Source organism: Heterocephalus glaber, unplaced genomic scaffold (assembly GCF_053883595.1).
Source record: "Heterocephalus glaber isolate CG9 unplaced genomic scaffold, H.glaber_assembly_v1.0 deba00000347, whole genome shotgun sequence".
In the NCBI taxonomy this organism is placed as follows: Eukaryota; Metazoa; Chordata; class Mammalia; order Rodentia; family Bathyergidae; genus Heterocephalus; species Heterocephalus glaber.
In genome coordinates this window covers 16,697,763-16,714,423 of record NW_028258143.1, presented here as the reverse complement: position 1 = coordinate 16,714,423, position 16,661 = coordinate 16,697,763, and the positions used below count along the sequence as shown (strand labels likewise).

Here is a 16,661-nt window from a genome sequence, read left to right as displayed (position 1 = left end):
AGAAGCTTTCTCCAAGTTTTATCATAAATTTGGGGTGCTTATCTTTTAAAATCAACCCTCTCTTTTCCAATGTCCCTTAAATTCTACTAGGTATTCCCATTCTCATTTCACTGGAAATTTAGGTTCACCAGAGTTGTCTAAGACCATGAGAATCAGAAGAACACAGAGCTGAAATTCGACCTAACAGCTCTGTGACTTTTTTATTTTAAATTATTAAGATAATACTGTCTCAAAATAAGCATTCTTCCTATCTTCTCTTTAGTAATGAATTAATTTTCTCTTTAATGAGAAATGCACAGTTATATAAACAGTATTTTAAGAATACTCTCACTACCTTTTAGTCTCTAAATGAAATTCAGTGCCTGTGCATCTGCCTGTTTGTACCTGACTTGTTCTGCTTCAAATTGTCTATGGTGGCATCATTACTATAATAGTGTTTTTTTTTAAATATAGGTATGTCAGAGTATTAAATAAAAGTAGAAATTTTGATTCTCAAGAAAGCTGTAGAAATATGTCAGGCTGAAATTCTGATTTAACTTCTGTTCATTGTTGCAAACTGTTTAGAGCTGTGTCTCTAGGAGGTTCCCTCATTGCATCTCATCAGCAAATATTTGTAATCATATGGCAACCTAATTTCTGAGGAGCAGCATTTATGTTAGAACAAGACCCAGGAGGCATTACCTGGAGAAATCTTACTACTCCATACATTTTTAATAATTTCTCTCTGTGTGTTACCGCCACAGCTTTACTTAGTAAGCAGAAAATCCCAAATAGGACACTTTCAACTCAGTCACTTTCCTGAACTCCAAAAAGGTAGCTCCACAGTACACTGGTAGGTTGCAAATCACTTAAATCATGTCAGATTCTTTTCTCACTAATCATCAAGGATGGAAATTCTAAAAGCAATACCTAGTTTCCAAAATCAAGACAGAATTGATAAAATGTAATATTTATTTCTTTTAGGTCTTAATGATTTTAATGAGATATCTCATGACAGGACTTTCCTCTCTTTATTTTGTGTTTAAATATAAGATATCTCTCTGACATATGTGTATATACAGAAGCTGCCAAAAAAGTATATACAGACTTCAGGACAAGAAAACTAGTAGGATGTTTTTTCAACACGTGGTGTTACCCTCTCATGGGGGACTGTAGAGAATGTTGTATATCACAGAAAACTCCCTAAGCTGCTGGCCCTTACAGAAGAAATTGAAAATGGATATGCAGCAATTTCAATGACCAAGGATACCTAAGCAGCAGTTTGCCATACTGATAAATATCTGGAAGCCACCATTTTGAACACCTCTTGTAATTTTAAAGGCCGAAGATAACTCATATTTATCTCATAGGTCTCAATAAATTTAACATTAAAATAAATGCACATTTTTCTCTTCCTGAAATGTGCATACATTTTTGGTAATCCCTTCCTCTCATTTATCTATCTATCTATCTATCTAGATACATATATAGATATATATTTGTATTTGGGTGTGTTTCTGGAAACATAATATATGTTAATAGCTTGTATTAAAGGGTAAATATAACCATATAATTTCATATTATGTCACTTCATAAATAGCAGCACTAAAATCTAAAGAAATAGAATGTATAACAAAAAATACAAGTAGTTAAAGAATTGAAAGAAAGTCTTAATTTATTAAATAGTTACAGGGTATAGAGACTTGACTAAATGATCCAACTTTGGCAATATGAAGCAGTAATGGAGCTAAAATTGAGTAATTCAGTCAATGTTCTTTTCTCTGTATTAGTTTCTCATTTAAGATCACAGACCGTTACTGGTATTTTGGGGCTTTCTTCTAAAAATCTAATTTTGCCTTTGAATGGACTTTTGAAATAAGTTGGCTGCATAATCTTAGAAGAAAAAAGTACAATCTTCAGTATTGAACTGAAGAAAAACTAATTCATGTATTTCAATGCTTAGTTTCTCTTTACTGAAAATAATTGTTACTTTTTATCCAGTTTATTATTAATATCAGGAGTTTAGAAATATTTCCTTTAAATCCTATTTGAAATAATTTCCTGTCAAAACAATACTAAAAGAGAAAATCTAATCAAGTTATTCAGAATTTCCCATCAGAAGAACAAACTCATTTCTCTTCTTGTTTATGTGAGTTTCCCTTCACTGGATTCCCAGTTAACTAACAATTTCATTTACTTTGTTGTAGTTAAATCTGCAGTTGTTCTTTAAAACTGTCCTCATTTTCCATGGTTAATGTTAATATAGGAGAGTCTTGTAGTACATTTCCATTTTAAATATTACTGAATAGCTCATTGAAAGAGTAATACTACTTCTACCCTTTCTTATGCAGGTTGCTGAAAAAGCAGAGTGCAAATCATATTAATCAAGGTTACACTTCAGATTTTTTAAAAGTACATGTTTGCATATCCTCTAACAGATTTTCAGAACATAGCTTTTTTTTAGTAAAAAAAATTTTGCACATTAACTCCCTCTTATTTTTTTTTATTTTCATTTCCATTATTTTCTTTCATGAGGACTACACAGAAGGTTCAACATTGTCAAAATGTATGTATATGAGAATGTAAGATTATAAATATTTTTCAATTTTCCTAATCTCTCACCTAGAAAATAAGCAAAGATTTTCCTCTTTCCTCTTTAAGATATTGTATAATCTTTAATACAAATTTAGAGAATAAAAGTAAATATTATTAGAACAGAAAACAACCACGTGTTGAGCTACAATATGCATAAATTTTACTTATATATATTTAATTTTACTACAAATGACTTACATGGAAATCATAAGGCAAAGTACTCAGCTGAATTAATACAAACTAGTATCATTATTATTAGTAAATCTTTAAATATACAAGACATTATGAAGAACCTTTAAATTTTTGAATTCCAGATTCACACAAAAATGTCTGTCAGTTTTTTTGGAATATTTGTCTTTTGATATTATTCTCTGCCAAAATATTTCTGTGCCTGTTCTCAGATGTACCAATTCCAGAAGCACAATATGGAACTGCTTCTCAATATTGAAAAATAAAGTAAAATGTAAGATTCACACCAAAGTCTCTTTTTGAAGGAAAAGCTTTGACTAGGTCAAATTTGGAATGTCCAAAATATAAATAATCTATAACTCAGATTTGTCAATGAAGTTAACTTCAAATAGCTTTTCACTTAGTATTTCAAATTCCTATTCACTCATTCTAATAAAAGCCAAAAAGAAAAATTGTCATGTAATACCTATTTAAGTCCTAGAATATTACTTTTGTTCCCTTTGATATATCTCTTTTTATATCTCTTTCTTTAGTCTTTTCTGAATCTTGTCTAATCTCCCATTGAGCCAATACCTATTTCTTTCTTTAAAAACTCCTAACATTCCTCACCATTTCTTCCACCAAGAACTTCACTGAGATAAGTCCTGTACTTGCTAAAGAATATCTTTGAATCAATGCACTTTCCTTCTTCAATATATTTCCAACATATGACTTTCATGCAAAGAAACATATTAATTTACATTCTGAAAATTCAGCTATGAGGTAAGTTACTAAAATAGGACTAACATGTGCCTATACTAAGCAAAGAGAAGAGGTCAGCTGGCTGATAGGGTATTACATATTAATGTATCTGCTTCTTCTTTTCTTAACTCCAAACTGCTTTTTTCACCATATTTGGAAAGAATTTTTATGAAATTCACATTGAATACAAAAGAATGAAATACAGATTGCAAGTTCACCTCCTACAATATATGCATGTTCTCTTGTGTTTCCAACACATAGTCTTTAACTTAGTCTCCTATTCTCTACTTTCAAATAGAGAAAAACATAAGGTCCAAATGGGTAGGAGTGGTGGAAGGGGAAGGGGAAAGGAAAGGAAGGAAAGGAAAAATTATGAGAAAAGAGAAAAAATGGAAACAAAGTCTATGTAAATAGGGAAGGGTGGAGGGGGTGAAGGGCGCACAGGTAATGGGGAAAAAAATAAGAACCAAGATACATCATCTACAGGTAAAAGCTCCCAATGATAAATGTAAATGTATTGTTTACTTAAAATGCACCAATAAAAGAATTCAAGGGAAAAAATTTCCTTGAATTAAATAGAGAAAAAAAAAAACCCAGAAAAAACCATTATCACTTCAGTAACAGTTGTCAGAGTTAGGAGGTCTGATTTTAATTCAACCCCATACTAGCATGTTAGTTCTTGTCTAAATCACCCCATATGTTCAAACACTACTTTCCTTATTTGTAAAGAGAGTTGGACAAAATCTCACTATGTCCAACTTGGCTTTATTAACTATAGTGAGAGGGAAGGGAGAGGAGAAAAGGGGAAAGAATGAAGGCCAAATGAGTAGCACTCACCATCCAGAATAGTGCTGCTTTGGTATGTACACACAGAATTTTATTGGAAGCACTATGCGTACATTTGTACATAAACAAAACACACATAAGAACGCATTTAATATCCCATGAAGCAGACTGCATCTCTAAGATTCTCTAATTTCTGTTGTATTTCATACTAGTTCTTATCAGCAGAGATGCAAAGTAGGAATCATATAAGGAGTATACTTTCAGGTTTTGAAGAACCTTATTAAATTCTACTTCAAACTTAACCGTCCCTTGAATAAGTAAGCCAAGAGTTTCAGGATTCACTCCTAGGTTTAATTAGTCAAATTAGTGAATTATTTAAAGTGCTAATCATTTTCAAACCTTTTCTCAGACCATTGAATCAGCATCTCCTGAAACAATCTAAATATAACAAATTTACTTGCACAAAGATTTTACTTTGAGAATTAAAGAAACATTGCTGCTGGTAATTCTCTCACTCCTCTCTCTCTCTCTCTCTCTCTCTCTCTCTCTCTCTCTCTCTCTCTCTCTCTCTCTCTCTCCCCCCTCTCCTCTCCCCCCCCCAGCTTCCTTTCCTTCCTCTCAAAGAATGAGGCCTCTTTTTATCCAAAGTGTTATAGTTCTATTTGGTCCCTTTTAGTCTTTTAGTTCTTATATAGTTATTCAAGTTCTTACTTGTGTTATTTTCTTCTGTCACAGTACTGTGAGCAAATTTTTATTCTATACATTCATTACCCTATACCAGAGGTTTGCAATCTGTGCTCTGTGGACTCCTGGAAAAGAGCAATCTTAGAAGTCAAAATTGTATTATTCACAATAATATTAAGAAATCATTGTTGGCCGGGGATTTAGCTCAATGGTTCCGTCGCCTGCCTTGCAAGCGCAAGGACCCGGGTTCGATCCCCAGTACCAAAAAACAAACAAACAAACAAAAAGAAATCATAGTCTTTGTTACTGGGTTGGAATGTTCACTTCTGTATGAAAGCAATAGTGGATAAAACCCTGAGTACCCTATCGTGAGTCAACGATGTGACAAAAAAATATTTTTAGAGTCATTATGTTCATTATCAACGTATACCTTCAACTAAAAATAATGATTAGGCACTTACTTTAAAAAGAAAAATATTATTTATATTAAATTTTAACTTGGGATATTTTTTGATATTTTATGGTGAAATTATGGAACATTCCACTACATACTGAATATAATGGTTGTCTCATGTAACATATGAGTCATTACCGGAGTTATGAGCTGAACTCACTGCTTTTATCATGGAAAATTGTTTCTCATTTAAGAAATAAATAATGACCTATGATTATTTAGATTTAACTATTTGACAGTATTTGCCTTCAATATGAAAGATGTGAGATTCACACTTTGAAGTTTTGAAAACCTCAAAACTGACTGTATTCATTACAAATGACAAACTTCAAGTTTTCAACTAACATAATCAAATTTTATAAAATTGTCATTCTCTACCATGAGTTTGAATGCTTCCCAACACATTGTTAGTGAGATTTTTCTAGTGAAATGATCAGTGATATTAGCCATATATATTTTTTATTGTGCAATAAATTTAACCAAACTTGGGACAGTCTGCATAAAGCAGTGAACAAATATTTTCCAAATGATCATCTTAATGTTGAAGAACTACATATGGGTAAAATGTCTTTTCAAAATTTAAGATGGCCAATGGGTTTTATTGTAGTAGAAATAGAAATTCTATTCAGAATCTATATGAAAATAATTTTCTAGAATCTACTATTTTTTAATTTACAAAAAGCATAGGAAAGAAGATTTGAAATAGCCATTAAAATGCCTTTCCCATTTTTAACTGCATGTTTTTTAAAGGCAAGAATTGCTTCCTAAACTTCAACCCAAACAGCCAATTGTGAACAAATTATTAATAGAGGAGCCTGCGTGAGACTCTTAGTATCTTCAATTGATTCTGATATTAAACATTTTTACAAAAACATAAAAATGCCACTCCTCTTAATTGTTTTTTTTGTACAGATGGCTGCTTTATCATACTATACTTACCTTTACATGTGATTGTTTTATTGTAAATTTAAGCAAATCAATATTAATTTCACCTTTAGAAGTCTCAGAAATTAATTTCACTTCTCTAAGCATAGAAATGATATAACTGCATTGTCACAAGCATTTTTGCATTCACAATTCTTTGTTAGAATGATTTACTGAGTGAGCAAGTTTATTTCTATCCACATTTCAAACTGCAAAGCTTATAATAAATATTATTCTATATCTGTAAAATGATAATTTTATTTTAAATTCAGTAATATCTTCAAATTTAATAACTATAATAATAATTATTTCATTATCAATATATTTCACTAAATATTCCCTGAATTGTTGAACTTTTTAATGACAGAATGAATAATTGGATGAATTTTCACCAGTCAATATTTATTTAAAACTGAAAACTCATCTTGTATTAGTAGTATGAACTATCATAAATGGTATAACAAATGTAGGGAGAAAACTAAGAAGTAAAGTTATAAATGCTATGTTTGATAGCTTGAAATGTAATAGTGTTCTCAGATTGATCAAAGGAAGCAAAGGTCAATATTCACACAAACTCTGTAAGGAAAAGTTACCAAAGTGACATCAATGAGCAGGCATCTTAATATGCTATTCTAGCTCAGAAACATTTAAAAATCTGTGCAAAACAATTAAAATTAACTTTATTGGAACTCCAGGAAATAACCAAAGAGTTATAAAAGCCAAACAAATGTTGATCAAGTAAAAAGCAATTTAAAAACAGAAGGAAAGCTCATGACAATTTTATTTGCTATTGTCCTAACCCTCTACTAGAATTACTGGTTATCTCTAATAGCACCCTATAATATGGGGGCCCAGTCCCTGTTTCTAACTGGTTTATAGTAAATATTACTCTAAACAAAGGTGGGTAATTCCATTTCACCTGTTTTGGGATTGTCTTCAATACAGACACACACACACACACACACACACACACACATTTCACTCAAAACATACTTGTGTCAGCAAATCAATAAGTATTCCTCAAAACACTGCAAAGCAATTGAGCAAACCACAGTTACCTGAGGGAAAAAGATAACTATTAAGGCAAGAAATAGCAAATCTGGGTAGAAAAGCTGAAAGGAGATCTAGTTCAGGAAATTAGCACATTGAAATTGTCTCCTTACATTGGGAAATCTAGAAATCATACACATGACCAGGGCAGGATGAATTATCAGAAAAGACTTGAGAAGACCTTAATGGTTCATGCCTGGCTAAAGTGTAGACTTACTAAAAGCAGGAAATAAAAGTTAATACAGAGTTTCAAACACTCTTAGAAAAGTGTTGAATAAGAATTATGGCAGAGAACTAAAAAAGAGAGATATTTTGCTTTTCTTTTCATTTTTCCATATTTTTTGTTTCATTCTTAAGCCACTTTTAAAGTTTAACATTTAAAGGAATATTGGTTAAAAAACAAAACCAAAATACAGAACACTAATGAACACAAGCTAAAGAAACAAACACTTCAGAGACTATACATGACACAAAATTTGTATTTCAAAAAAAAATAGTTCAGAAATGTCTACTAAACAAATAAACAACTACATTTACATCAACAAACAAAAACTTTGAAGAGGGTGAAGAATCTTGTTGATATTTCAACCCAAAATTAGAAGTCATGCAAAGAAATGAGAAACTATGGACCTTTCACAGAAGAAATTAACAGAAACTTTTCCTTTGAAATTAGATATTTTACTTATTAGACAAAGAATTCCAATTGGTTGTGCTAAATATGATGACAGAGATAAAAGAAACAATGAACACAAAGGCACAGAATCCCAGGAGAACAATGTGAGAAAAAGTTCAGATTATCAAGAAAGATAAAGAAAGATTTTTAAAAAACAAAAAAACATCTGAAATTAATATGAAAACTTACAGAAGGTTTAAGCAGATTTGAACAAGCAGAAGAAAGAATTAATGAACTTGAAGAAAGGTCAGTTGAAATTACCAGGTATGGTTTAAAAAAGAACAAAAAAAAATTAAAAAGAGCCTAAGAGACATGTGGAACAAAATGAAGCTTGACAACATATGAATAATAAGAATCCTGGCAGAGGAAACAGGAAAGGTTTAGAAGGAATATTAAAAGAAATGATGACCAAAAACTTCTGAAGTCAATAAGAGAGATAGATTTTACTATAGTAAAGAGAAACACAGATACATTCTGAGATACATGCACAAATGATCAAAAGTTAATAAATAGCATATACTCTTAAGAGTAGGAAGAGAATCTGCTTAATATATACAAGGGATTTATACTAAGCTTAACAACAGATTTTTCATCAGTTATTATGGAAGTAAGAGGAAATTGAATTTGAAAAGATTTAGCATCAGGTGCAGTGGCAAATATCTGTAATCCCAGAATTCGGGAACACTGAGGAAGATTTCAAATTCTATGCTAGCATGGACAATTTAGAGGCTTCATGAGACACTCAAAATATGTAATATGAAAAGGGCTGAGGATGTAGCTCAGGGCAAATGTTTTTGTTTCCCAGTAGAAGAAGAAGGGGGGAGGGTCATTGTTAAAGTACTTAAAGGAAAGAACTATCCAAAATTTCCATACCCATCAATACTAGCCTCAGAAATGAAGGGGACATTAAGACATGATGAGGAATAAATGAAGGGGTCATTACAGTTTGATCCTCCCTCCAAAAGTTTCTTCAGGATGAAGTTGCAAAATATATGACAATCAACAGAACTCATTGAAAAAGCAAAGAACACTAGTAAAGGTAACTAAAGAAGTAAATATAAACACCAGCATTATTCCCCATTTATAACTCCTCCTTATATTTCAATATGATTTAAAAGATAAAATATATAAAGAAGCATTCATAAACAATTGCAGTATAAATATGTGTTAATAGTCACACAACGTGTAAAAGCATAGCTTATAATAAAAATAAGATGTTAGAGATAAAGTTGTAAAAAGAGAAGTTTTCATACATGATTTAAGATGAACTGAAATTAATTTAAACTAATTAATAAAGTTAAGATATTACTTTCAGTACCCAAATTAACCACAAAAATGTCAAAAGAAAATGAAAAGAGGATAAAAACAGCACATTATAAAAATCAATTAAACACAAAAGCGAGCAGCATTTGAAGAGTTGAGGATTTCTAAAAAGTAAGAGACATGCAGAAAACAAATGTCAAAATTAAAGAAGTTATAATTATCAGCAATTACTTTAAATGTAAATGAGAATGGATTAAAAGGGGGTTGGAAAAGACAGAAAATAGTAAGATGCATTTAGTAAGGGTTCAATTACTTGTGATGCAAAGACAAAAATAAGTTGAGAATGAATGGATGCAAACCTTAGGACAGAGTTCATCAATGACTATCATTACATGTTTTATATTTTCAGAATTTTTAAATATAGAGAGATTTTTGCCTCTTGTAGTAGTTTTTCATTATGTTTGATATTGTTGTAGCCTTTTCTGCTCTCTTTCGGTTAATGTTTGCTGGGAATATCTCTTTTTGATTTTTCACCCTTCTGTCTCTTATACTTCGGGAAGACACAGTGTTCCTCCCCTTTAGAGGTTTCTGTCACCAAGCAGGAGCACCCCAAGAACACCCCTCACCAGACACCTATCTTGATGGGCCCCTAATATTGGACTCCAGCACCTCTGCAGAAATGTTCTCATATGGTTTATATTTACTCAGTATGTGGGAATTTGTTGCAGCAGCACAAATGAACCAAGACCTATGAGTCAAAGATCAATACAACCAAAGGGAAAAGCAGCTAAGTCTATGGAAGCCATTAGAAACCTTAATAATTTATTTATAAGAGTGCACAGAACATTTACATAGATTAATAAGAAAATGAAATACAACACTTTTAACCATATAGACATAACATATTATTAAATATAGAACATTAAATTGCACAACAGAACAGACACACAATTACTTTAAATGTAAATGAGAATATATTAAAAGAGATTAAAAAAAAGAAACTTACCATCACCAAGTATTTGAGTCAGGAAGAAAGATAATGAATGTGATGAGGAGTCAAATAACCAGAACTTGTGCATACTGAATTTTAACTCACTTAAAATGCTTAATGTAGTAGCTTTTTTCCCTATTACATAGTAACTGGTGAAATTTCAGAGAAAGAATAAGCTGTGAATATTGGACTGGAAATCATCTACATCCCTTGCAACAGCCAAATTGTTGCAATTAACAACAATTATGCATTAGCTTAAACCATAGTCTTTGATATAAATAAAGATGACTCCCAAGTTTAGTTTCACTAATTCCTATTTTGCCAGAGAGTTTGCTCAATGAAATTTTAAACTGAAATGAACAATTTAGGAAAAAGAAGTGGAGATAAATATGCTAGAACAATGAATAAACATTGAAATTACTCCAGTTAATTTTTTATTTTCATAGCAAAATTAGAAAGTGAGTATATTTATTTTTAAAAATATACATATATACATAGTCTAATAATGAACTAACATTAATTGTATTTCAAAGCAAAACAATTGTATGTTGAAAATTGCATTCAGGAGGCCAAGGATTTAGCTTAATGGTTCTGCTGCCTGCCTCGCAAGCACAAGGTCCTGAGTTCGATCCCTGGTACCAAAAAAAAAATTACATTCATGGAAATAATTGAATATTAACATACACTCTTCCATAAATACAATGAAAAGTATATATTAAAAGATTTTTATTCAAGGAGGTGAAGATAGTCAGTGTAACTTTGTTTTTATAGATATCTGGCTTTTCTGGGACTAGACCATTTTGAGGCTCTTTTTTTTAGAGGAAAAAATATCAAATTTCTAAATTTAATATTTTAATTAGGAGGTGGTAAATAAAAAATGCAAAAATGTTTAAAGTTGTATGATGAAATATCATAATCTTTGCGAATGTACAATTGTATCTTATCGCGAGTACTTGAGGTTCCAGAAAAAATGTGACAGTGAAAGAAAAATGTTTACAGAATTACATTTATGATTTTCAACTTCTCATTTCTGCTGCTTCGTCTATCTTCAGATTAATTCCTTCCTCCCTATACATTTCTTTTTAGGAATATACAGAATTACCTCACTAATTAAAAATAAATCAAAGAGGAGAATAAAGCAGAGGTCAGCTATTTGTGTGTGTATGTTGTGTGAAATATTTTTTGGCCCTCTCTTCCTATATTAACCTGTGTTACAAAGTTTAAGACACATGCTAGAATCAAAGAGCTTGGGAGACTGCTCCACTTTCTCTATTTTCTTGTTATACAATATTAGGCAATTGAGTACAATTTGTAAGTATCAATTGTATACTGTAAAATATCATTAAGTTAAATGTATATTCCATATTTGTGATTTGAGGATAAACAGTACATATAAAGAACTTAGCAAAACATCTGGCATGTTGAAAGCATTAATAAGTAGCTTACATATGAAAACAGCCAAAATGCCCATCAACTGACGAATGGATAAAGAAGATGTGGTGGGTTTATACTATGGAGTACTACTCTGCCATAAAGAAGGATGAGTTTCAGATATTTATAGGAGGGGAGAAGGCTTTAGAAGAAGGGGTAATTGGGAAAAAAAGGCAGAATGTACCATGGGCAGGAGCAAATTCCCTACAATGAGTGTTATTACTATGTATGCCTAAAATGTACCTATAAATATTTTGTTATAAAATAAAATAAAACAAAACAAAACATATTCTCTTCTGGCTCTGGTAAAACTATGCTCATTATAAACTAAAGTTGTTTTTATATGTTTAGGCACTATAAGAAAAATAGAGAAAAGAAATCATCTACAATTTAAAAATATGAATTTAGCTATAGAGGAAATACAAAAAGTAACTATTTTTACTCAATTAATGCCAAAGAAAATTATTTTTTATTCCACATTGTAGATAAATCTATGTAAAAACCAACAATTTCTACTATCTGGTGAGAAACTGTTAGGATCTGTCAGTATTTTCTTTTTGGCAGGCTGATTATGCCTGGATAATGCCACATTCAAATGAGTTCATCTGTGCTGTTCTTGGAAAAACAAGCAGAAGCACGTTAGATTATGCCCATCAATATAATAATCTCTTTTTTAATGCAACAAAATAAAAAAAAACAATTTGCATTTTGATTGATGTTCATGTTTATAAGTGACTAACGCAAATCTTAAAACCTATAAAACATGATTTCCCCCCCATAAAAGCATAATCGAATAGTTTAATTGTTGCTTTGACATTTTAAGACACAGGTCAGATGCTTAAATGACACCTTTAAAATTATAGTTGTCAAGAAATTGTCTGCAACATAATATAATGTGACATTTTAACTATAACTGGGAGCGATTATTTGGGTAGAGCACAATAGTAAGTAGAAATAATTCACTTTGAATTTTTTTATAACGTATCACCTGTAACTAGTTAAATAAAGTCCTTAATTTTATCAAATGCTTTCTGGAAAATGATCTCTCTCTCTCTCTCTCTCTCTCTCTCTCTAGCAAACAAATCTTTTTGAATGTTATTGATTTATTTATTTTGGTACCAGGGATCGAACTCAGGAATTTGAGATTGAAAGGCAAGCAGCGGAACAACCAAGCTAAATCCCCAGCCCTTTTTGAATGTTATTTTAAAGGATCAACCCATTTTGTTTATTTCTAATGGGATATCTCAAACAATAAGAGTGAATTATTTACCCCAATATCATACTTGTAGGTATAAATCAATGCTAAGGTACCAGTCCAAGTCACCTAATACCTAGATCATTTTAATCACTCTATCTTCATAAGTTAATCTCCTTAGTTATGCAAATCTTCTGGCCCAAGATGGTATTATCTGGAAAAATTGCTCTACTTTATTCAGTTTGGTATCATATGAGAGTTAAGTGGGGTAATCATGAAGTATTTGGAATATAAAAATTGATATGCCTTCAAAGGAAGGTATGATTCCCTAAATGTTGACTTCTAGTTTTTGGTATGTTGATTTTTCTGGATAGGATGAGTACATTTTCCTGGTTGTACCTACTTATTATTTCTAGTCTTGACTTGAACTAATTATGAGCATAGCTTCATGGATCTAAATTTTATTTTACATTAGAGATTTAGCTAACCTTTAATATCACTGCAGCAGTCTCCACCTGTATAAATTATTTTCCAACTTGGTATGTGAACATAATTTTAAATTCTTACAATCAAAGATACTTCCAGAAGTGAAAATAGAGCCAACATGTATCATGAAACTAGGTCTTCCCTAAGTCTTCACTGAGATCAAGCAGAGCTCTGACAGTGCATACATTAATGATTGGCTTCTGTTGTACTTTGTCCGATAAGACTGTGAAGATTAACCTCAGATGCTCATATAGGGAGTGTACTAAAACAAGGGAAGTCTTCAAAAGGGACAGATTTAAAGCTAACAATGAAGACAAATTTCAGTACATCACCATATTATTCTTGGTCAGCTATGAGAATAAATCAGCATGATGACTGTCCTGGTACTGAATACAAAGTCCAAGGGCACCAGGACATCTTGAATAAAGAACTGTGTTATTTTAATATGACACTCAAAGTAAAGATCTTGATGTATACTCCTTCACATACCATATTCTAATTCACAAAATATGCACTTGCTTTCTCCAAACAGGGCAAAATTGGTAGCTGTAACCTGTACAAAATGTTTTTTAGAGAATGGTAGTTCTCATTTTACATAATAAATGTAAAAAGGGCCATGTGTGAAAGACTTGATCCTCAGCTTGATGGGACTGGAGATGGGAGAGACTTTCACAGGTAGAGCCTACTATGAGGTGACTGGAGACCTAACTTTGAAGGGAATTATGGGTCCCTGGTTCCTTCCTGTTTCTCTTTTGAATCCTGGCAATGGTGTGAGCAGTTCTCATAAGTCAAAAATTCCCACTATGTTATGTTGCCCTCCCACTAAATGCCTAAATGCAATGGGTCTGCCCAATCATAGATGGGAACCTTTAAAATTGCGAGCCAAAATAAACACTTTTTGTTTAAATTGATTATCTCAGGCATCTGTTGCAGTAAAGAGAAACTGACTAACATGCTTGATGTCAAATAAAGAATGTGATTTGATCAAGACTGTGCAGCCATAAAAGCCATATGTGAGTTTCTTATCTACATCCTTGTTGGAAAATTTAGAGTCAGCCCTTTATCCTAAGGGTTTAGTATCTTGCTGAATAATTTCACAATCAAGAGTTTCCCTTATGAAATGTATTTCCCTTTCTGGTTGAAAGCCTTCCCCTGCCAGAACAATTTTGCCTAGAAAGCTAGACCTTGAGGTGATATTTATGCACACAGATTAGACGGAAGCCATTGTGTTGTCTGTTAACTGGTTTTCTTTCTAGTGGGGCTATTTTGGCACAGCTGAGGGAACACAGCCTGAGGCTTAGAAGAGTTAAAATCTGTTCAAATAAAGGTCTAGAATTGCATGCCCAACCACACACATGTGCCAAATCAAGTGGACACTTGTGGTCTTGATGCATATTTGGTTCTAAGAACCAAAAGTTAAATAAACTCATGGTTTTTTCCCTGTCCAATGAGGAAAAGAAGACTAGATAATTTCTGAGGATTCTTCTAGACTTTTGACTAGAGTGTTGAACTGTCTACTGTTGATATTCTGGCATTATGCATTGCCCAGACATGTTTGCTTTGAGTCCACCACAAAAGTCATGTTATGAGATTGTCATCATGCTAGGTCACAGCTCAAGTGAATACCTAACTGCTTTCTAGGCCTCTGGTTATATTGAGTTTACAAAGAGATGATGGAGAACAAAGATGTCTGCTTAATTTGACAATATTTTTCACTGTAGTATAATGATTTTATTTTTTATGACATTATAGAAAACATTGATGAAATCCAAACACATTTGCATATATGAAATCCACTTAGAAAATTGTAAATCTACATAATAATTGGTCCTTCTATTTGTGTGATTAATATCATGAAATTTAGTCTTTTACTGGGGATATGTGGGATTTCTACACTTGTATGTTTGTATAACTGGTGAAGAAGAATAGGGATAAAAGATATAAAACAGCAGAAGCACAGAGCAACTAACATCCCATCTGGAATATGGTTAAGATATCTACAGTTATCAAATACATGAATAAATAAATAAATGGAAGATCAGATCTCTATTAGAGCAACTCCACATTAAGTGGTTCTTCATCCTTTATTGTAATTTTAAATTTAACCTATAAACATCTATGCTTGAAAGTCTATATATTTTCTGAAAAATGTCCTTTCATGAAACACAATATTTGGTTTGGCTTCTGGCTGTCAATAAGTATTGAATAACTGCAATAATCACAGGAACAATAGCAGTGCTAAGGATTTCACTAAAAACTTGGACTAAATTATTTCTTTTAACACCCATAATACTATAAACTTGGCATGATAAATTCTATCAATAATACAGACAAACAATACAAAAGACAAGTTTAAGTAATTTGCTGAGCTCACAAGACCTAGTATGTTGTAGAGATAGAACTCAACCCAAAATGTGTCTGACTTATGAGTTTAATGAGTGCTCAACTGTATAGGGTATTTGTTATTCCAACTCTCAGTGAGCCCTGATTCAAAACAACTGAATCATTGGGACAAGGATACTAGATTCATGTTTGAAGAAAGAAGTTCACAGAAATATGTAGATATTATGGCACTGATACCTTCCATCTGGTTAATAGTCACCAACACAAAGCAGCAAAACCAAGACATTTATTTCTCATGATTATGCTAAAATTCTATGTTTAAGTGAAACACCATCTAAATAGAAGCTCATCCTTCTTTAACAAAGATTGTTGGCATCCTCCAGCAACTTAGAAGAGTCTCATTGCTCAATTTCACTCTACCACAGATGTAGGAACTAGCCAGTTAAGTGAAGGTTCCTGAGGAGAATGCTGGATAAGCCAGCTTTTACCAGGAAATTTTTGTCATTTCTATTTTTTTTCAATTACTTTTCTCTCCTTTTTCCTCTCTCAGGATTTCCTTAATTTCTTTCTCAATCTCTTTATATTTTTATATTTTAAATAAAACTATAAGCTATCTGGTTAGTGGTTTATACCTTTCAGAGCCAATTTTTTTACAAAAATGGACCATTTCACAATGTACCACATGGCAACAGCTAATAACAGTCATTTGTGTAATTAGTCACTGTGATTACCTGATTAAATGATCCTGAAAAAGGGTTGTTAATCACATTTATACATTAAAAAAAACAAATTTAAGGGGCTTATGTAGTAACAAAACTGTGAGAGGAACTGAAGTGCAAACACAAGACATTCAAAAGTAGGATACAACTTTATAATA

At 31.9% G+C, this 16,661-nt stretch overlaps 1 protein-coding gene across 4 annotated transcripts in view; it reads right to left on the bottom strand.

Moving 5' to 3' along the window:
* Dpp10 (dipeptidyl peptidase like 10) overlaps window positions 1–16,661 on the bottom strand; it is a 1,332,172-nt gene that overhangs the window by 487,308 nt on the left and 828,203 nt on the right. The window lies entirely within an intron of this gene.